General features: G+C 42.0%; 1 protein-coding gene across 1 annotated transcript in view; it reads left to right on the plus strand.

Moving 5' to 3' along the window:
- Positions 1-22,439, plus strand: part of LOC140719013 (guanylate-binding protein 1-like) — a 637,966-nt gene that overhangs the window by 278,160 nt on the left and 337,367 nt on the right. The window lies entirely within an intron of this gene.

Here is a 22,439-nt window from a genome sequence, read left to right on the forward strand (position 1 = left end):
CTTCATGGAGAAACAGACTAAGCGGTTAGCCTTCAAATTTAAAAAAATGTTATGCTTCAGCATTCAAAGGAAATCATTCAAAGGATCTACCTTTAATGAGATTCTCAGCCAAACTGGGTAGCCAAAGGCCAGGTTAAAACCCTTATTAAAAAATTCCAACAGAGCTTGTTTAAACTTAGCACATTCCTGCATAACCTCAAGAGAATAATCTTTGAGAATCTTAATATTCCACCCTATAGTCAATCATGCCCCTTTGACAGGATTTGTGAATTAAATGTTTCTCATTTAATCTGTGTCTTCATGTAAGGAGAAACTAAACAGCTAGCCTTTGGATTTAGCCTTCGGATTTTAAAAACATTTGTGCTTCAACAGTCGAGCAGAACCATTCAAAAGATCCGTTTTTAAGTGTGATTCTGAGTTGGGCTGGGTAGCGAAGGGAAGGCTTGAAACCCTTATTAAAAAGCTTGGGCATAACTTCTTTGAGCTTAACATGTTCCTGCATAACCTCAGGCAAATAATCTTTGACAATTCTAATCTTGCAACCATTATAGTCAATCATGCCTCTTCGACGAGATTCATGAATTAAGAGTTCCTTTGTTTTAAACTCCTGAAAACAGATTATTACTGATCTTGCTCTGACCACTAGGAGGTCTAAATGCAGGTGATCTGTGAACTCGATCGATGATAGGCAGAGACGTCAAAATCTCCAGAAATAATTCTTGCAAAAAGTTTGCAAAATACTCCATAGGATGATTACCTTTGATTAATTCTTCGAGACCCAGAACCCGTAGGTAGTTCCTTCTACTGCTATATTCTAGGTTGATGATCTTCTGTCTTAACATTTCATTGGACTTTGATTGCTTTTCACAAAGCTTCTGCAATTCATCCACTTCCATTTCCAGAGCTGACAAAATTTCCTCATTATTTTTAATATATTTATCGTGCTCATTAAGAGTTTGTTGAATAGAATCCAATTCACCATCTATTTGTTTAAATTCAGTGCTGAATTGTTGAAACTTCTCAGAGGCTTTGCATGTATGATTTTGCAGCAAATCCATAATAGAATCCAAAAAAAAAGCAAGGAAATCATTCTTTTTAGTACCTCTGGCCCTCCTTGTATCCATTTTTTGTAATTTATTTTTTTTAATTGAAGTTCATCATCAAATAAACATTTCCATAAGATGTATTTCAGACATTGTACATATATATCATATAATCATATATATCACAAATCTCCACAAAGTATTTATCTGAGATATACACTTATAGAAAAGAGCAGAAAGAAAAAACAAGCAAAAGGGGAAAACTATGTACACGTAGGGAGTGATCTTTTTTTTACAATATATTCATTGATTTGTGAGAATAAAATCAGGACTATGAGGCATTATGTAGTTAAACCATTTTCCCAGTATGAATCAAATTGTTCCAGCTTATGATTAACAGATGCTGTTATCTTCTCCATTTTGTAAATGTCCATTGTAATTTCCATCCATGCATTTAAAGTTGGGCTCTCCTGTGATAACCATTTCCTAGTAAGAGTCTTTTTACCAGCCGCCAACAGTATATTCATTAAATATTTATCTCTTTTCAACCATTCTTAAGGTATATATCCAAAATATATGGTCTTACTCTCTAAGGGTATTTCACACTTAAATGCCTCATCATGAGACCAAATGTGGCAGAGATGAGAAAAGGGAATAGTGTCCTTGCAAGTGAAATCTGATGCTATAAAGAGGCTGGACAATCTTGGGCTGTTTTTTTCAGGTCCAGCTAGGCTGACGGAAGACCTGACAGAGATTTATAAGATTATGATAGGCAAAAATAGAATAGATAGCTGGTATATTTTACCCCAGAGTAGAAATGTCCAATACATGCCTTTAAAGGACGTGCCTTTAAAATGAGAGGGTTAAGTTCAAAGGAGATATGCCGGACAAGTTATTTAAACAGAGAAGGATGGGCACTGGGAATGCACTGCCAGGGGTGTTGGTGGAGACATTACAATGGACTTGTTTCAGGCACTCTTAGTTACATGAAACCCCTCCACCCAGTAACTCGCCCCTCCACATTCCTAACCACCAGTCACTTTACACATATGCACTCTTTAGCCTAGCTTCACTTTATGGACATACAATCCATTTATCTGTATAAGCTGTCTTACATATTTATATTTATTGTATTTTTATTATTATTGTGTTCCTTATCTTATTGTGATTTTTTGGGCTGCATTGGGTCAGAGTACAATTATTTCATCCTCCTTAACACCTGTGTGGAGGCAATGACATTGAAAAATCTTGATTCTTGACTCTGTAGAGAATTGATGGAGATGGCATTGTGTAGGCACAAAGCATGAACTGTCATTAGTTAGAAACTGCTGATAAAGTGTGTAAAGGGTTAACATGGTCAGTTAAACAGAGCAGCCTGTTTTTCTGCAAGGAACCACTGATGATCAATGGATGTGCTAAGCCATGCTGAGCCATACTTCTTCTACTTCTTCTTGGAGTTAGACAGTGTTTCAAGGTCCTTGTAACTTTATGCCAGGACTGTTCCTGTTTGAGTGACTAACTGAAGTGCCCCAGAGGCTTTGAATAAAGGGTTTATACTATATGGTCTATTACATACCCGTGACACGTGAGTGGTGTTGAAGCTATACTGGACTTAAGGTAGTGGTCTTGTGATGGTGGAGTGACATCATTTTCCCGCCAGTAGAGGTCATGTGACAGTTTTTTTTACATGGTATAAAAGGAGGACCCCTCCCTGTGAGGAGGGACAGTTCGTGGCTGGATTTGCCATTTTGACTTCATGCCACTGCGTGGTTCAATATTATGACACAGTTTGGTTGAAAGATGGAGTTTTATTTAATGCCTAAAGTTTAAAAGGTCATTGCCAGCAGTTTCTTTATAATATTGCTAGTTGAGAATCAGTGGAGAGTGAAGATCGGAGTTCGGGAGTTAAAAGATAGAGGAAAGTCGATTTTGACGGTGAAACAGGTTCGACCTTGTTAGATCCTCATTCGGAAGGAATTCGTTGGCTGTCCCCGTGTTAATCCCTGTGAATAGCAGAAAGGATTGGAGTACAGTTTTGTAAAGGAAAGGTCAGTGCCTTTAAGCCGTTTCATTTTCCATCTTCGTAAATTCTTCGTGGGAAAAGTAGTTCGACTGGGAACCGCAACAACACAACGTGAAAGAGAATTTAAATCATTTTAAAAAGTCTCTCCCTTAAATGGACTGTAAGCATTTTGAACTTTTACGATACTACTTTGAAGAACTGTTTTTGCAACATCACTTTAAGAACTGTTTAAGCTGCCGCACAGCAGCTGATTTCCGGTTACGTTAGTGGTTTGTTTACTTTTGGGGGGTTTGTTTTTCAGTGTTTAATAAACGTTTTGTTTGTTATCAAAACCCTGCTTCACTCATATTTATTGTTGCTGAGTCTGTAACAGGTCTCTGAGTGAGATTATCCAGATTTGACTTCCACACTGCATTGTGGGCCAAAGGGCCTGTTTCTGTGCTGTTCTCAGTTATAGAGTCATGGAGCACTACAGCACAGAAACAGGCCATTTGGACCATCTAGTCGGCCTCATCATATCGACCCACACTTGGACCATCCAGGTACTTATTCAGCTTTTCTTAAGTGCTTGTGGTAAACTATGTATACCTGTCTGGACACGCCCCTCTGCTGACTGCTCCTGTGGCTCCTCCCACAGACCCCTGTATAAAGGCGATTGGGGCACTGCTCCTCTCTCAGTCTCCGAGATGTCGTGCTCCCTTTTGCTGCTAATAAAAGCCTATCGTTCACTTCCTGTCTCTGACAGTTATTGATGGTGCATCAATTTTATTAGCAGCAATTTTAAAACATGGAGAGCATTTTACGACCTGACAGATTGGATCTTGACCCTCAATCCCAGGAAGCCCACGACGCTTTCGAACTCTGGCTAGCATGCTTCGAATCGTACCTGGAGGAGATTCATGTGACTGACCCTGCCATGATGCACAGGGTTCTCCTCTCCAGAGTTAGTTCAAGGGTCTACTCCATGATCAGGGACCAAACAGACTACCAGGGTGTGATAGATGCCCTCAAAAGACAATACCAGTGGCTGGTGAACACCGTCTACACAAGACATCGCTTAGCGACACAGCGGCAGTGGGCCGGAGAGTCGAGCGCTGAGTTTGTCCGGGCCCTACAGACAGTCGTGAGGGCCTGCGACTGCAGGGGACTGACGGCGGAACAGCATGCGGAACTGCTAGTAAGAGACGCCTTCATTACGGGGATCAGGTCAGTGTACATGTGCCAGCAGCTGCTGGAACATGCCAATCTTACCTTACATTCTGCGATCGAGGTGGCTGACACGCTGGAGGCCGTTCTGCACAACGCTGATGCTGTCCAGGCGCGTGATCTCCCGCCGGCCCCATAGACATTGCAGACCCCGCAACCCGCTGGCGAATCGACCTCAGCTGCTGCCAGTCGCGAGTCAGTGAGGTCCCCCCAACCCACTGGTGAGTCGACCACGGCTGCTGCCAGTCGCAAGTCCACGCAGTGTTACTTCAGTGGACTCAAAAAGCACCCCCAAAAATGCTGCCCAACCCGAGAAGCTATCTGCTCCAGCTGCGGCAAGAAGGGCCACTTCGCCAAGGCCTGTAAGTCCAAATCACGAGTGGGGTCGAGCAGCGCTGCATGTGAGGCATGGGGGTGGCCATCTTGGTCACCGCCATCTTGCCTGCCGCCGCGTGCGAGGCATGGGGGCGGCCATCTTTGTCGGCGCCAACTCGCCCCGCCTCTGACCCATGGGTGCTTACCGGGCACCAAGACGGCGATTTAACTCTGGCCTCCGTGACCCTTGACCAAAGCGCTCCACACCAGCTCGCAAGTTCAATGATGGACATCCTGGTGGAGGGGCACAGGACTAGCTGCCTGTTTGACACGGGCAGCACTGAGAGTTTTATTCACCCGGACACGGTGCAACGCTGCGGACTCGTGACACGGCCGGTAAGCCAGAGGATCACCATGGCTTCTGGATCGCATTCCACAGACATCCGGGGGGGTTGTGTAGTGACACTGGTGGTGCAGGGCACAGAATATCGGGACTTTACGTTACTGGTCATGCCTCAACTGTGTGCCCCTGTGCTATTGGAGCTCGACTTCCAGAGCCACCTGAAACGTGTGACAATGGAGTATGATGGGCTCCTCCCACCAATCACTGTCAGAAATCCTCAGTTCTGTGGGACTTCATCATATACCCCGCTACTGACCACACACACACACCAACCCGCACATCCAACCCAACACCAGGCCAACAGCCACACTACTGACACCACTTGCAGCCTCTCCACCCTCAAGATCCCTCCCCCACAGCTGTTCACCAATCTGACCTCTGACTGTAAACCTGTGGCAACTAAAAGCAGGAGGTACAGCGCGGGGGACAGAGCCTTCATTAAGTCGGAGGTGCAGCGGCTACTCAGGGAGGGGATCATTGAGCCAAGCAAAAGTCCTTGGAGGGCCCAGGTGGTCGTTGTTCGGACCGGGTAGAAAAATAGGATGGTCATGGACTATAGCCAGACCATCAATAGCTTCACACAGCTTGACGCGTACCCCCTACCCCACATCGTGGATATGGTCAATCAGATAGCCCAGTACAAGGTGTACTCGACCATAGACCTGAAATTCGCTTACCATCAGCTCCCCATCTGCCCTGAGGATTGTCCCTACACCGCCTTCGAGGCGGGCGGCAGGCTCTATCACTTCCTGCACGTCCCCTTCGGTGTCACGAATGGTGTCTCTGTCTTCCAGAGGGAAATGGACCAGATGGTGGACCAGTGCTAACTGAAGGCCATGTTCCCATATCTGGAAGTCACGACTGTCAGGATCACGACACCAACCTCCAACGATTTTTTCAAGCGGCCAAAGCTCTTAACCTTACCTATAACAGTGACAAGTGTGTGTTCAGAACCACCCTACTTGCTATCCTTGGGTATGTCATGGAGAACGGTGTCATTGGCCCTGACCCCGACGGTTGGAACTCCCTCTTCCCACCACCCTCAGAGCCCTCAAACGGTGCCTGGGCTTCTTTTCCTATTACGCCCAATGGGTCCCTCACTACGCAGACAAGGCCCGCCCCCTGGCCAAGTCCACCGCATTTCCCCTCTCAGCCAAAGCCCGCACAGCCTTCATCCGCATTAAAGGTGACATTGCCAAAGCAACGATGCATGTGGTGGACGAGACCATTCCCTTCAAAGTAGAGAGTGACGCCTCCGACTTCGCGTTGGCTGCTACCCTCAATCAGGCAGGAAAGCCAATAGCATTCTTCTCTCGTACCCTTCAAGGCCCTGAAACGATATCAAAAACGATAAAATTTTGAGGTGAAGAATAGAACTCTCCACCTACAACTATGACATCCTGTACTGGCCTGGAAGGCTCAATGAGCCCCCTGATGCCCTATCCTGGGGAGCATGTGCCAGCGCGCAGCTCGAATGGCTATACGCTCTCCATGCAGATCTTTGCCACCTGGGGGTCACCTGACTTTACCATTTCGTGAAAGCCCGGAACCTGCCGTACTCCCTTGAGGACATCAGGACGATGACCAGGGGCTGCCAAGTCTGCGCTGAGTGCAAACTGCACTTCTACTGCCCTGAAAAGGCACAACTTATCAAGGCCACCTGCCCCTTTGAGCAACTGAGTGTCAACTTAAAGGGCACCCTTCCCTCCACCGACCGCAATGTGTACTTTCTCAACATAATTGACGAGTACTCGCGGTTCCCCTTTGCCATCCCCTGCCCCGATACTACTGCCACGTCCTCATAAAAGCCCTGCGCCAGTTCTTCACTCTGTTTGGATATCCCTGCTATATCCACAGTGATAGAGGGTCCTCCTTTATGAGTGACGAGCTGCGCCAGTACCTGCTGGCTAGGGGTATTGCTACTAGTAGGACCACGAGTTATAATCCCCGGGGAAATGGACAGGTGGAGAGGGAGAATGCCATGGTGTGGAAGGCCACACTCTTAGCCATTAGGTCAAAGGGATTGCCGGTCTCTCGCTAGCAGGAGGTTCTCCCCGAGGTGCTCCACTCCATCTGCTCCCTGTTATACACGGCCACCAATGCCGCCCCTCATGAGCGACTCTTTTCTTTTCCCAGGAGGTCTGCCACTGGGACCACCCTACCGGCTTGGCTGACGTCCCCAGGGCCAGTGCTGCTCTGGAAATATGCGAGGAGCAATAAATACTCCCCAATGGTCGAGAGGATTCACCTACTTCATGCGAACCCCCAGTATGCCTACGTGGTCTTACCTGATGGGCGGGAGGCCACGGTCTCTGTCCACGACCTGGTGCCCACAGGAGCACCAGACCCCTACCCCGAACACTCCATGGTGACTATGAACCCCATACCCACCGATGTATATACCCACGAGACACCGCGCACACCAAGCCCTACACAGACTCCTCACGACACTCCCATACCGGGCACCATGCACACGCATGAGGAATTACTGATGCCTAACGGACTGGCACCTCAAGTCAGGCCGAAGCCAGCACAACCATCACCACCGGTGCTACGTAGATCGCAGCGACAGACTCGACCGCCTGATAGACTTGACCTGTAAATATACTTGTAAGAAACTTTGCCCCGTGGAGACTCTCTTTTAAAACAAAGTGGGGGTGAATGTGGTAAACTATGTATACCTGTCTGGACACGCCCCTCTGCTGACTGCTCCTGTGGCTCCTCCCACAGACCCCTGTATAAAGGCGATTGGGGCACTGCTCCACCCTCAGTCTCCAAGATGTCATGCTCCCTTTTGCTGCTAATAAAAGCCTATCGTTCACTTCCCTTCTCCGAGAGTTATTGATGGTGCATCAGTGCTTAAATCGAATCCACTATCAGCTCATTCCACACAATCATCACCTTCTAAGAAAAGAAGTTCCTCCTCCACAGCTGCTTACATATTTTACTTTCCACTCTTAACTTATGACCTTCAGTCTCACCCAACTTCAGTTGAAAAAGCCTGCTTGAACTTACCTTAATTATGCCCCTCATCTAGCTGGCTGGTGGTGTAGTGGCATCAGCGCTGGACTGCGGAGTGGAAGTTCCAAAGTTCAAACCCAGCCGGCTCCCCGGCACACTTTCCATCCATGCAGGGTTAAGAGCTGGTGATCTCTATGAAAAGAAAATCTCACTCAGCAGAAGGCAATGACAAACCACTGCTGTAACTTGCCTCATCAGTGAATTCCAACTATGTCAGAACGGCATGGGAGGAAGTCGTTCGCTACCCGGAAAAAATCTGGATGCAACCTTAAGAAAGAGAAGAAGTTGCCCCTCATCATTCTGTATCCCTCTATCAAGTCACCGCTCCTTCTCCTGTTCTCCAGGGCAGGAGTCCCAATATATTTAACCTTTCATAACAGGTCCTCAAGTCCCAGCAACATCCTTATCGATTTTCTCTCTACTCTTTCAATCTCATTGAAATATTTCTGTAGGTAGGTGGCCAGAGGTGAGAAGATCATTCTAGAGCAAGCTGTTTCCTGCCCCAGCAAATCAACAACAAGCCAACTGCTGAACCTCACACAATATATCGAAGATGGCTTTGGGCAAGGGATGGTAACAGGTGCTGTTTTTGTAGACTTACAATACACTTACAGCAGCTTATGATACAGCGAACCACAGACGTCTCCTCTGCAAGATCCTGGAGATGACAAAAGATATTCACTTAACAGAGCTATTTGAAAGCTTGCTTCAGAATCACTGGTTCTATGTTGAACTAGGTGGGATTGCAGCAGGCGGTGTATTCAGAAGAATGGTCTTCATCGGGGAAGTGTGCTTGCACGGCTGCTGTACGACATCTACACAAATGACCAACCTACAGGTGATGTCACACGCCGTTTTACATATGCTGATGACTTATGCATCACTGCCCAAAGCACTGATTTTAACACCATGGAGAAAATGCTTTCTGAGGCCTTGGAGGGATTAAAAACCAACAATGAAGAAAACCACTTCCGCACAAACCCATCAAAGATGCAAGTTTGTGCATTCCACCTCAGGAACCGTGAAGCCAAACGACAGCTTAAAGTAACCTGGTGTGGGGCAACGCTGATGCATTGTGAGCACCCTGTCTACTTAGGAGTCACCCTTGACCGATGCCTCACTTTCAACAACCACATCAGTAAGACAAGGGCAAAAGTGAGCACACGAAACAACATCCTGAATAAGCTCACTAACACAAAATGGGGAGCAAACCCGAAAACATTGCGAGCCAGTGCACTCGCTCTTTGCTATTCCACTGCCGAATACTCCTGCCCTGCATGGGAAAGATCTACTCATGCTAAGAAGATGGATGCCATTCTGATTACAAGCTTCCAACTTATCACAGGTTGTTTAAAGCCAACAAACACCAACAGCCTATATATTCTGGTGGGTATCACTCCCCTGATATAAGAAGAACGGTAGCCAGCAAGAAAGAACAACACCGTCAAACATCAGATGAGAGGCACCCTCTATGTGGTCATACACCCACACCCAGCCACCTAACATCAAGGAAGAGCTTCATGAACAGTGTTGTTCCATTACAATCAGCCCCTTCTGAAGCCCGCATCGCCTTGTGGAAAGACCGACTCGCCAGTCTCAAACAACCCCCAATGATGAAAATTCCACTAGATGAAAGCCTTCCCCAGGAGCTAATTGCAGCTGGGCTACCTGGAAGTGCCTGAACAGACTTAGGACTGGTGTAGGTCATTCAAAGGTGTCACCAAGCAAATGGGGACATACAACCAGCCCGACAACTTGTGAATGTGGAACTGAGCCACAAACTACGCAACATCTCCTGCAATGCCTGTCGCTAGAGGAACCCTGAACTGTTGCAGATCTTGCCGAATTCAACAACAAGGCACAAAAATGTGTGCAGTTCTGGCTGGGCCATGTATAGACTGTCCATGGACACGATAAGAAGAAGACCCTGAATCCTCATCCTTATTAATAGACTCCAACACTTTCCTAACCACTGAGGGTAGGTTAACTGGCCTGTAATTTCCTTTTTTTTTGCCTTGCTCCTTTCTTAAAGAATGCAGAGACAATTTCAATATTCCGCTTCTCATAAAACTTCATATATCTTCTATGAATGAAGTTACGTATTCAAATAACTGATTTCTAAGTGCTCTAGATGGAATTGCATTAAATAAAACTGTTTTAAATTAGGTACATTACCTGTTATGGTGATTTTGAGGACATTGGAAATGTATGCTTTCTTTGCCCTGGATTCAGTGCAGATTTTGTTATACAACTAGATATACGGTACCTTCACAGGCTTCAGTGCCACTAACAAATAAAACCTTGCATAATAATCAGGACTGTGAAATGCATAAAAAAAAGTTGTTTACAACAAATTATCACATAACATTTTTGAGGAATGTAGCAATATATACTTTTTGCTCTTGTAAAACTCATTCAGCTTATGTAACCACAAGAGATTCTGCATGTGCTGGCAATCCACAGCAGCACACATATAATGCTGGGGGAACTCAGCAGGTTTAGGCAATATCTATGCAAATGCAGAATCAGTCTCTGTTTCAGGCTAAGACTCATGTATTTAATTGGGCAAGGGCAGGTCAAGTGGCAATGGACAGTAACTTGGGAGCAGGTATTCTCAGAAAAAATGCACAGCAGAATTATAGAGGTTGTTTTCAGAACACTTGCATAGGCTTCTAGATAGGTTGGTCCCACTGAGAGAGGGAAAGGATGATGAAGGAACAAAAGAAGGGAAAATTTAGTCAGAAGAAGGAAGTATACTTAAAGTTTAAAAGAAACAAATGTTGGACATTGAGAATTATACATTGGCCAATAAAGGATTTATCAGAGATGAAAGGGAACATAAGAAGGGATTGGCAATAGAGACACAGCAATACAGCATGGATTCAGGCCTTAGAGCCCAACTAGTCCATGCCAGCCACATTCTCCAACCAGCTGGCCCCAATTTCCTGCATTCAGCTCACTTCCCTCCACGTTACTGCTTCTGAAAAGATGCTGTTGTAATTTCCTCAACCACTTCTTCTGGCAGCTTGTTTCATATACTCACCACCCTCTGTGTGAAAAAGATGCACCTCTGGTCCTTTTAGATCTTTCCCCTCTCACCATAAACCTATGTCCCCTAGGGTTAGATTCCCCTACCTTGGAGAAAAGATTATTACCATCCACATCATCTATGCCTCTCATAACTGAAAACCTTTCTACAAAATCACTCCTTATTCTCCTACATTCCAAGGAATAAAGACCTAGCCTGGCCAATTCCTTCTTATAATTAGTAGCAACCTCACTCTTTCGGCATTCTTTCCAATTTAACCATCTCGTTCTGAAACAAGGTGTCAAAACTGTACTCTTTCTGATTTAATGATGTCTTTTTTTCTGCAACAGAATGACCAATAATGAACACAATACTCCAAGTAATGTCTTACTAATATCTTGTACAATGCCAACATAACCTCCCACATACTATATTCAATGACCTCACTACTGACTAATAGCCGGCTGATAGTGTAGTGGCATCTGCAGCAAATTTCAAGGCGAGTGGTCCCTGTTTTGAATCCAGCCAGCTGCTTGCAAGCTTTCACTGTTCACTGTGAAAGTCATACCCTAGTTTCACTTCCCAAAATGCAACACTTCATATTTATCCAAGTTGAAAGACATTTGTCATTGTTCAACCCACTTACCCAGCTGTTCAAAGTACCACTGTATATTTTGATAACCTTTCTCACTTGCTACGATATAACCTATTTTACTGTCATCCTCAAACTTACTGATTGTGCCTTGGATATTCACATCTATATCATTTATATAAATAATGAACTACAAAGGTCTCAGCACCAAACTGTGAGGAACACTACTACCGACAGGCCTCAAGATGTCAAAACAACTGTTGACCATTGAGACAATTATGAATTCAATTAGCTGTCTCTCCGGGGATTGTATGCAATCGAACCTTCCAGACTTGCCTGACATGCGGGACCTTGTCAAAAGCTGTGCTAAAGTGCATTTAGATAAAGTTCACTGCCCTATCCTCATCTATCCTCTTGCTTAACTTGAAAGACTCTAGGACATTTGTCAGACACTACTTCCCATGTACAGAGCTGCACTGACTGTCCTTAATTAGATATTGCCTATCCAAATACATTTTGTCTCTCAGAATCCCCTTTTACTCTTAATATACTTATTGAATCTCCTGGAATGTTCCTCAACCTTGCCTTCCAGATCTATCTCAGCCCTCTTTTTGCCATCCTAATTTCCCTCTAAAGTTCCACAGTTCTTCTTATCACCAAGGGATTCACTTGTTTCCAATTGCCTAAACCCAGTGTATAACCAAAGCCTCAATACCTCTTGTCATCTGCTGTTCATTCAATTTGTCAGCCTTGCCCTGCTACCCCTGGACCTTGATATTCCACTTTTGAAAGCTTCCCACTTGCTAGTTGTTACTTTACCAGCAAACTGCCTCACTCAAACTCTGAAACATCCTGTTAACATCTCCTAAATTAGCCCTGCCCCTGTTTATTCTTAGAAGAATGAAGGAACAGAGATCTTGGGATCTAAGCCCATAGATCCCTCAAATTTGCTGCTCAAGTTTGATTGGGTGATTAAGAAGACCTATCGTCTGTTGGTTTACATTATTAGGTAGACTGAGTTCAAAGACCACAAGGTAGTTTTGCAGTTCTATAAAACTGTGGTTGGACCACAATTGGAGTCATAGAATCATAAATCACTTCATTCCATTTTGTCCATGCTGGTCTGGTCTTCTGCATTGTCTCATCTACCTGCACCCAGACCATATCTCTCCATACCTCTCTCTCTCTTCCATGTACCAAACCAAACCTCTCTTAAATCTTACAATTGAACCTGCATATACTGGCTGCTCATTCTACACTCACACCACCCTGAGTGTGAAGGACGTCCCATCAGATTCCTTTTAAATATTTCACCCTTCACCCTAAACCTGTGACCTCTAGTTCTAGTCCCATCCAACCAAAGGGGAAAATGCCTGCAAGCATTCACCTTATCTGTACCTCTCATAATTTTGTCTATCTCAAGATTCAAGATTGTTTAATGTTATTTCCAGTACACAGGTGGAAAGAGATATCATGCTCTCCCCCAAGTGTAAGAGAATAAAATAATTGTTAGTTTAGATCTGATGCATGACAAAAAACACAATAAGGAAACCTATAATAAAAGAAAAAGCACAATAAATATAAATACATCAGATAGTTTATATAAACAGCACCCATAAAGTGATGCATAGCACTGGAGTGTCTGTATAACAGGTGACTGACAGAAAATGATGAACATGTTTGTGGATGATGTGGAGTGGATTAGTGGGTGGCTGTGTTGATCAGCCTTATTGTTTGGGGAAAATAGCTGTTTTTGAATCTGGTGGTCCTGGTGAGGATGCTATATAGCCTCCTCCCTGATGAGACAGGGTCAAACAGTCCAAGAGCAGGGTGGGTGGGATCCTTCATGAGGTTATTGTTCTTTTGCCAGCACCTTTCTTGCCGGCAGGTAGGCTGGTGCCAATGATGTGTTCAGCAGTTTTGACTACCCATTATACAGGCTTCCTGTCCACCACAGTACAGTTTCTGCACCATGAAGTGATGAAGCATGTTAGGATTCTCTCTACAGCACAACTGAAAAAGTCCATTAGCATAGATGTGCATACCCCAGCTCTCTTGAGTTTCCTCAGAAAGTAGAGGCATCATTATATGATCTGTCCTCATTCTACTGTTCCTCAAGGAATAAAACTCTGACCTTTTCAACCTTTCCCTTTAACTCATGTTCTGAATTCCCAGCAACATCCAAAGATTCAAAGTGCATTAATTATCAAAGTAGGTATTCAATATACAACCCTGAGATTCGTCTTCCTGCAGACAGACCTGGAATTTGTTCAAAGAAAAACATCAGATCACACCGTTCCACAGGAACAAAAAACAAATTGTGCAAACAGCAAGAAAGCTTAAGAAAAAAAAAAGAAAAATTAAGAGGAATAGACAGAGTGGACAGCCAGCGCCTCTTCCCCAGGGCACCACTGCTCAGTACAAGAGGACATGGCTTTAAGGTAAGGGGAGGGAAGTTCAAGGGGGACATTAGAGGAAAGTTTTTCACTCAGAGAGTGGTTGGTGCGTGAAATGCGCTGCCTGAGTTAGTGGTGGAGGCAGATACACTAGTGAAGTTTAAGAGACTACTAGACAGGTATATGGAGGAATTTAAGGTGGGGGGTTATATGGGAGGCAGGATTTGAAGGTCGGCACAACATTGTGGGCCGAAGGGCCTGTAATGTGCTGTACTGTTCTATGTTCTTGTTCTATATTCTAAAACAGAAAATAAAATGAGCAAAAAAAACACAGAATATAAAACACAAAATTGAAAGAGTCCAGGTAAATTCCATTCAGCTTTATTCATTATCTGCAGTCCACCCCGATTTAAGTCATCCAAAATAGTAACAGAAAAGGAGCGACCAGAAACCAGAAACATATCATAACTTGAACTACAGCATCCAATCCAAAATATGTCAATTAAAATTTGCCCAGGACTGTCGTCTTTAGCACAACCCATTGGCAGCGTGAACTGAGATGGAGAAACAAACCATTCGAATGCAGGCATCTTCCACTGGTAGCAGTGAGCAAGAACCTGGTGTTGACCACCCACTTGCCTTTTGCTCTTGTCCTCAATGTTATCCAGGCTTCTTGCCCTCAAGGCCACAAACTTCACTGAAATCCCTCAATGACACCAAAGTGCCAGGTCACTCGATTGGCCCAAAAACAGGCCACCAACATGTAGATGACAGGCTGCAACAACAGCAGAACCACCTTGGAAAGAAAAAGAAGACATAAAAGGAGTGAAAGAAGCAGTTTTGGGAACGTTCTGGAGATGTTGTCTTTGGTCACAATGTTTGCTGGCACCATCTTCTTCCTTGTAAATTTTCTCTGTACTTTTTCAATCTTATTGATGTCTTTCATGTAGATAGGTGAAGAGAATTACACAAATTCAAGTTCACCGAAGTTTTATAGACAATAACATTATTGCAATTAGTATTTGTTGCTTCAATATAGGAAGTGTGTGGAAGTTCCAGAGAGAGTGCAGAGGACATGCTGCTTGGATTAGAGAAAATGTCATATGAAGAATGGTTGAATGAAGTAGGGCTTTCTCATTGGAGCGAAGGAGAATGAAAGGTAATTGATATAGGTGCGTAATATTATTAGAGGAGTAGTTAGAGTGAACAGCCAGTGACTTTTTCCCAGGGCGGCAATGGCCGATAGCAGAGGACACCTATTTAAGGTGAGTGGAGAAAGGTTTAGGGGAGATATCAGGGAGAGGTATTTTGGACAGAGTGCAGTCACATTGCTGGGGCAGTGGTAGAGCCTGATGCAATATGGATATTTCAGAGACTCTTAGGCAAATCAATGAGTGAAAAATGGAGATGCCTGAATAAGCATGAATGTGGTCTCGAGTCAGTGAGAGATTAAGGTTGGTTTTAGGTGTCTGGAGTTTGGATGCGAGGAATTGAGGGTGTTTGTAAACTACAAAGAAACATTGTAGATAAATTGTAAATATAGAATTATCCTGCTGTTACCTTTTGTTACAAATCAGCAACAATGAATATATGATTGAGACAGGGTTTTTATAACAAATAAAACATTTATTAAACACTGCTAAAAAAAAAACCAAAAAGTAAACAAACGACTAACTTAACCGGAAGTCAGCTGCGATACAGCAGCTCGAACAGTTCTTAAAGCGAGAATGCGAAAACAGTTCCTAGAAGTAGTAATGCGAAAGTCCAAATGCTTACACAGTCCATTAAAGGATAGACTTCTTGAAATGATTTAAATTCTCTTTCGTGGAGTTACTGCTGATCTCAGCCGAAGTATGTTATTCCCCAGAGGATTTATGATCGAAGGAAATAAAGGCACTGACCTTTCTTTGAAGAAACTTTGTATCCAACCCTCTACTCTTCTGGCGGAACAGGGGTTATCATGGATACTCATTACTAATTCCTTGTACGAAGATTAAACAAAGGTCGAATCTGTTTCACCGTTGACATTAATTTTCCCAATCCTTTGGGATTTCCGAACTCCTTTAAAATCTTCACTCTCCACTGACCAAACTGGCAGTATTATAGCGAAACTGCCAGCAATAACCTTTGAGACTTAAAACAGAAAGTAAAACTCCACTTTTAAACAAAACTGCATCATAATATTGGAATACGCAGCAGCATGGAGTCAGTGGCGAATTCAGCCACAAACTGCCCACGTCACAGAGTGGGGTTCTCCTTTTATACCTTGTTGAAAAAAACTATCACATGACCTCTCACTGGCGGAAAAATGACATCACTCCCCCATCACAAGACCATTACCTCATGTCCAGCATAGTCACGTGACAGGTACAAGATACCCACGGGTATGTAACACGTCCCTCCAAAAAAAATTTTGATCTGTCAAGAACAAAATTTTAACAATTAACTATTTACAAAAAAATACAAATGTATAAAATTTACAACATACACAGTATACATAGTATTATCATACATCAACTTACAAATTATTACACAGGAGTGTTACAAATGGTAAATTATCATTCCATAAAAAAATTACATTGTACATTCAACATCAAGATAGACAATCAGCAATCACATTATCTTTACCTTTAATATGAGTTATTACAATATTGTACTCTTGTAACATTAAATCTTTCATTACTAAATTGGAGTTTAATGTATTTCTTTAACCATTTTCTTTAACCAAGCCTTGGCTTACAACAGAACTAAGGAAGTCACAGTGGCATTTCCGAATTCACTTTTAGCCAAGTTAATAGTTGTTAGCTTTTGAAAGCCTTTCAAATAATTTCTCCACCGCAGTAATGTGTGCTTCCCAAGAATCATTTCCTTTCACCAAATCGTCAATATAAGCATCTGTATCTTTCAATCCCTGAATCACAGAGTTAATCATCCTCTGGAAAGTACCTGGGGCATTCTTCATCCCAAATGGAAGGACATTATATTCATATAATCCAGATGGAGTTACAAATGCAGATACCTCTCTACCTCTATACGTTAATGGAACACAACAATACCCCTTCAATAAATCAATATTTGAAAGGAACTTTGCTTTTCCAACTTTATCTACACAATCATCTACTCTAGGAATTGGATATGCATCTGTTTTCATTACAGCATTCACCTTCCTATAGTCCATACAAAACCTAATACTACTTTGGCACCATAACACAAGGTGAATTGCAATTCGAGTTAGAAGGTTGAATAATATTATTCTCTAGCATATATTTAATTTCATTCTCAGCAAGTTCATATTTTTCCATGTTCATCCTATATGGAAGTTGTTTAATGGGTTTGGCATCTCCAACATCTACATCATGTGAAGCTACAGTGGTCCTCCTAGGAACATCCGGAAACAAATCCTTATATTTAAAAATTAATTGTTTCGTTTGCTGCTTCTGCTCTGGCTGTAAATGTGCTAATTTCTCATCAATATTTTCCAGAATGGTTGAGTTCGGTAATCTGACAGAAACAACATTAGGTTTAGAATGAGTTTCAGATGAATCATCTATTATGCTCCTAGTGAGATCAGACTCATTATCATTAACCACAACGGTCACAGTAGCAGACTGTTTCTCATAATATGCGTTTATCATATTTATATGGCAAAGTTGTGTTGGCCTTCTATGATCTGGAGTTTTTATCACGTAATCCACATAATTGATTTTAGACACAATTTCATAAGGACCATGAAATTTAGTTTGTAAAGGATTTGTTTGCACTGGGAAAAGAACCAGCACCTTATCTTCAGGTTTAAATGTCATGTTCTTTAACATACCAGGTTTTCATTTTCTCCTGAGCCAATTTTAAATTTTCCCTAGCTAAGCTACAAGCTTTATGTAATCGGTCCTTAAATTTTAAAACATAGTCCAACAAATTAGTGTGCACCTACTTATTAATCCATCATTATTTTAATAAAGCCAAAGGTCCTCTAACTCTATGTCCAAATACAAGTTCAAATGGACTGAAACCTAAGGATTTCTGTACCAATTCCCTTACTGCAAATAGAAGTAACTGTATACCCTCATCCCAATCATTTTCATTTTCCACACAATAAGTCCTAATCATATTCTTGAGGGTAGAATGAAACCTCTCCAAGGTACCTTGCAATTCTGGATGGTATGCAGACAAAGTGATTTGCTTAGCTCCTAATTTATAAACTATCTGTTGAAACAATCCAGACATAAAGTTACTGCCTTGATCAGATTGTATTTCCTTAGGCAACCCAAAATAAGTAAAGAATTTTATAAGAGCCTTTGTTACCGCTTTAGCTGTTATATTCCTAAGTGGTACTGCCTCTGGAAACCTAGACACAGTGCACATGATAATCCACAAGTGCTGATAACCAGTTTTTGTTTTTGGTAATGGACCTACACAATCTACAATAATTTTAGAAAATGGTACACCGAATGCTGGAATAGGCTGTAGTGGAGCCACTGGTGTAATTTCATTTGGTTTACCCACAATTTGACAAGTATGGCACGTTCTACAAAAGATTGCTACATCTTTTCTTAAACCAGGCCAGTAAAAATGTTTTAAAATCTTATCCACAGTTTTCCTTACCGCTTGATGTCCACCCAAGGGCACTCTATGAGCTAAAGTTAAAATTTCATTTCAATAAACTTTAGGAACAACTACTCGGTAAACAATATTCCATTCATCACTTGCAGGAATTGTAGGCAGTCTCCACTTCCTCATCAATACACCTTTGTCAAAATAATATCCTACTGGCACCTTCTCAATTTCACTATCTGGTAGAGCTTGTTTTTTTAATTTTTTTAATCTCAGGGTCCCTACTCTGCTCTGCTATCAACTCCTTCTGAGACAGAGACAAATCTTCATGGTCAGACTTACTCCCAGAATCTTGTTCAAAAAATGAGGATAAGAAAGTTTCTGACACATCCCCAAAACTTGAATCCTGAGTTGAACAGTCATGAGTAACAACCTCATTCTGCACATCAATCTTTTTAGCCATAAGCTCGCATTATCACACAGGAAGAATCTGTGTTAGAATCCATCCGTGGTTCTTCTGACTCTATTGTCAAATGCACTTCAGGAAAAACTTGTCCACCTGCCAAATCATTACCTAACAATAAAAACATATCCTTCACAGGTAAGCTAGACTGTAATCCTACTTTAACAAGTCCTTGTTAACCCTGACTTTAAATTCACTTTATGCAGATGTACAGGCAGAAGGGCACTCCCAACACCTTGTATATGATTTACCTCACCAGTATCAGTCTCTTCATTAAACTTTAATACACTATCTAACATCAGTGATTGAGAAGCTCCAGTATCCCTAAGGATTTTTATTGGCACCAGAGTAGATCCTTCTTTCAAGGATACAAATCCTTCAGTTATAAATGATCATATCTCCTTTTAACTTGGTCAGACTCTAACAAAACCTCATTTGTGTTTATCAAACACTGTGATTTTACAGGTGTTTCAGTATGTTGCACACAAGCATCTGGGACTGCTTCCTTCTCTTTCTTTTTCAATCAGAAACAGTTAGCTATTACATGACCAGGTTTTTTACAATAATTACAAATGGGACCAAATTGTCTTTCCTTCAAAGGTTTTCCTTCATCTTTACCCTTCTCACTAACTTCTGATTTAATTTCTGATTTACCTTGAGTCTCTATGTTATTTTTCATTTAAAAGTTCTACCCTGAGGAAATTTATTCTTATGAATTAAAGCATACTCATCAGCTAATTTAGCAGAGTCCTGCAATGTAGCAGTGTCTCTCTCATTTAAGTATGTCCTTATCTCACCAGGAATGCTCCTTTTAAACTCCTCCATTAAGATCAGCTCTTTCAATTTATTATAGTCCCCATTTACATTTTTAGAGGAAACCCATCTTCCAAAACACACAGCTTTATCATACGCAAATTCCACATACGTTTTCTCCACAGATTTCTTCAAATTTCTGAATCTTTCTCTATAAGCTTCTGGAACCAACTCATATGCCTTCAATATCTGCTACTTCACAATATCATAATCAGGTGCTTGCTCAGCAGTTAAAGCAGTATAAACCTGTTGTGCTTTGCCTTTAATTACACACTGCAACAACACTGACCATTTCTCTTTCGGCCACTCTGAAATCAGAGCAATTGTTTCAAAATGTTGAAAATATTTCTCTACTTCTGTTTCACTAAATTGAGGGACCAATTTAATTTCCTGACTAACAACAAATGTTTTTCTAAACCAGGAGACTGATTCTCAGACTTTAACTTCGCTATCTTAAGTTCAAATTCCCTCTGTTTACCCTCAGCTTCTAACCTATATAATTCCAAGTTAGCTTCCAACTGTTTCTTTTTATTTTCAGCTTCTAATTGACTTAATTCCAATTTAGCTTGCAATTCCTTCTGTTTTAATTCAGCTTCTATTTTTAACTTTTCCAACACTAATTCTTCCGATTGTAACTGAATAGCTGCTTTACTCACAGGAAACTGATCTAAAACTGATACGTCAAATACACCCAAAACTATATAGTGTTCCACGATTTTTCACTGAATTACAAGCTTTGTTGTATCTTTTGAAATACCTTTAAGTTCCAAACTACTAGCAATCTCCAATACATCATTCTTTTTCATCTTCGCTAATAACTCCGCGTCTGGGGAAGCCAGGAATTCTTCAATACTCATTGTTGCCGAATACCACTTATAAGCCAATTAAACAAAAGAATAGAGTATTCCCTTTTTCTAAAACACCGATTAAATATCAAACAAGTATTTAAACTCAAAAATGGATTCAGATCCCGGATGAGCCCCCATTTGTGACAAATCAGCAACAATGAATATATGATTGAGACAGGGTTTTTATAACAAAAACATTTATTAAACACTGCTAAAAAAAACCCAAAAAGTAAACAAACGACTAACTTAACTGGAAGTCAGCTGTGATACAGCAGCTCAAACAGTTCTTAAAGCGAGAATGCGAAAATAGTTCCTAGAAGTAGTAATGCGAAAGTCCAAATGCTTACACAGTCCGTTAAAGGATAGACTTCTTGAAATGATTTAAATTCTCTTTCGTGGAGTTACTGCTGATCCCAGCCGAAGTATGTTATTCCCTGGAGGATTTACGATTGAAGGAAATAAAATGGCTCAAAGGCACTGACCTTTCTTTGAAGAAACTTTGTATCCAACCTTCTACTCTTCTGGCAGAACAGGGGTTATCATGGATAATCATTACTAATTCCTCGTGCAAAGATTAAACAAAGGTTGAATCTACTTCACCGTCGACATTAACTTTCCCAATCCTTTGGGATTTCCGAACTCCTTTAAAATCTTCACTCTCCACTGACTAAACTAGCAGTATTATAGCGAAACTGCCTGCAATAACCTTTGAGACTTTGAGACTTTAAACAAAACTGCGTCATAATATCGGAATATGCAGCAGCGTGGAGTCAGTGGCAAATTCAGCCACAAACTGCCCACGTCACAGGGTGGGCTTCTCCTTTTATACCCTGTTGAAAAAAACTATCACATGACCTCTCACTGGCAGGAAAATGATGTCACTCCCCCATCACAAGACCATTACCTCACGTCCAGCATAGCCTCAATTACATCACGGTCACGTGAAAGGTACAAGATACCCAAGGGTACGTAACACTTTGATTATTAGTATATAAACTGTCATATAATATTGTATTCAGCAGGCCTCTTATTACCAGAGTGTCTGAATATGATGTTTGTTGTGCGTTTTTGCTAAATTAAACTTTCTATACCCACTAGCTATGAGTTTCAGTGGCTCTCCAGGAATTGTTCATGCTATAGCATTTGGGAGCTCATTCAGGATATGTTTGTAATCCATTGTGGCAACAATTTCAGCGGACTAAATGTGTCAGTAATTTTCAAGTTTGCACTCACACTTCGATCTATTCGGGTCAGTCACTAGGGGTTACAAAGTGGCAGAGAGCTGGGTAGGTTACAATAGTTGTATGAGTGTTTACATGCATTGTTGGTCAAATAGATGGAACAATCTCTGCTTAGAGTTTTCTAGGTAACCATTAGGGATGATAGTGAAGATGTAGATCCGCAGTGGGGAAGTGATAGGTAATTGGGGAAAGGGTTCCAATCTACAGGGCATTTTGATGCCCTATTTGATTAGTTTGTCCTTAAATTTGGCCTTTCCTGGAACAATTTGATTTTTTTGTTCCGGAAGGACAAGAAGGGACTGTAAGGACCTTTACTGGAGAATTGTACTAATGTTACCTTTGATCTTTAGCACATAAAAATATCATGTAGTATTGGATTAAGCAGTCCTCTTCTACCAAGAGTGTTTCAATATGAAGCTTGCTGCTCATTTTTGTTGAAAAACACATTTCTATATCCATTAGTTCAGTGTCTCTCTGGTGACGTTGGTCACAATAA

The sequence above is a fragment of the Hemitrygon akajei genome, chromosome 31 (assembly GCF_048418815.1).
Source record: "Hemitrygon akajei chromosome 31, sHemAka1.3, whole genome shotgun sequence".
Classification (NCBI taxonomy): Eukaryota; Metazoa; Chordata; class Chondrichthyes; order Myliobatiformes; family Dasyatidae; genus Hemitrygon; species Hemitrygon akajei.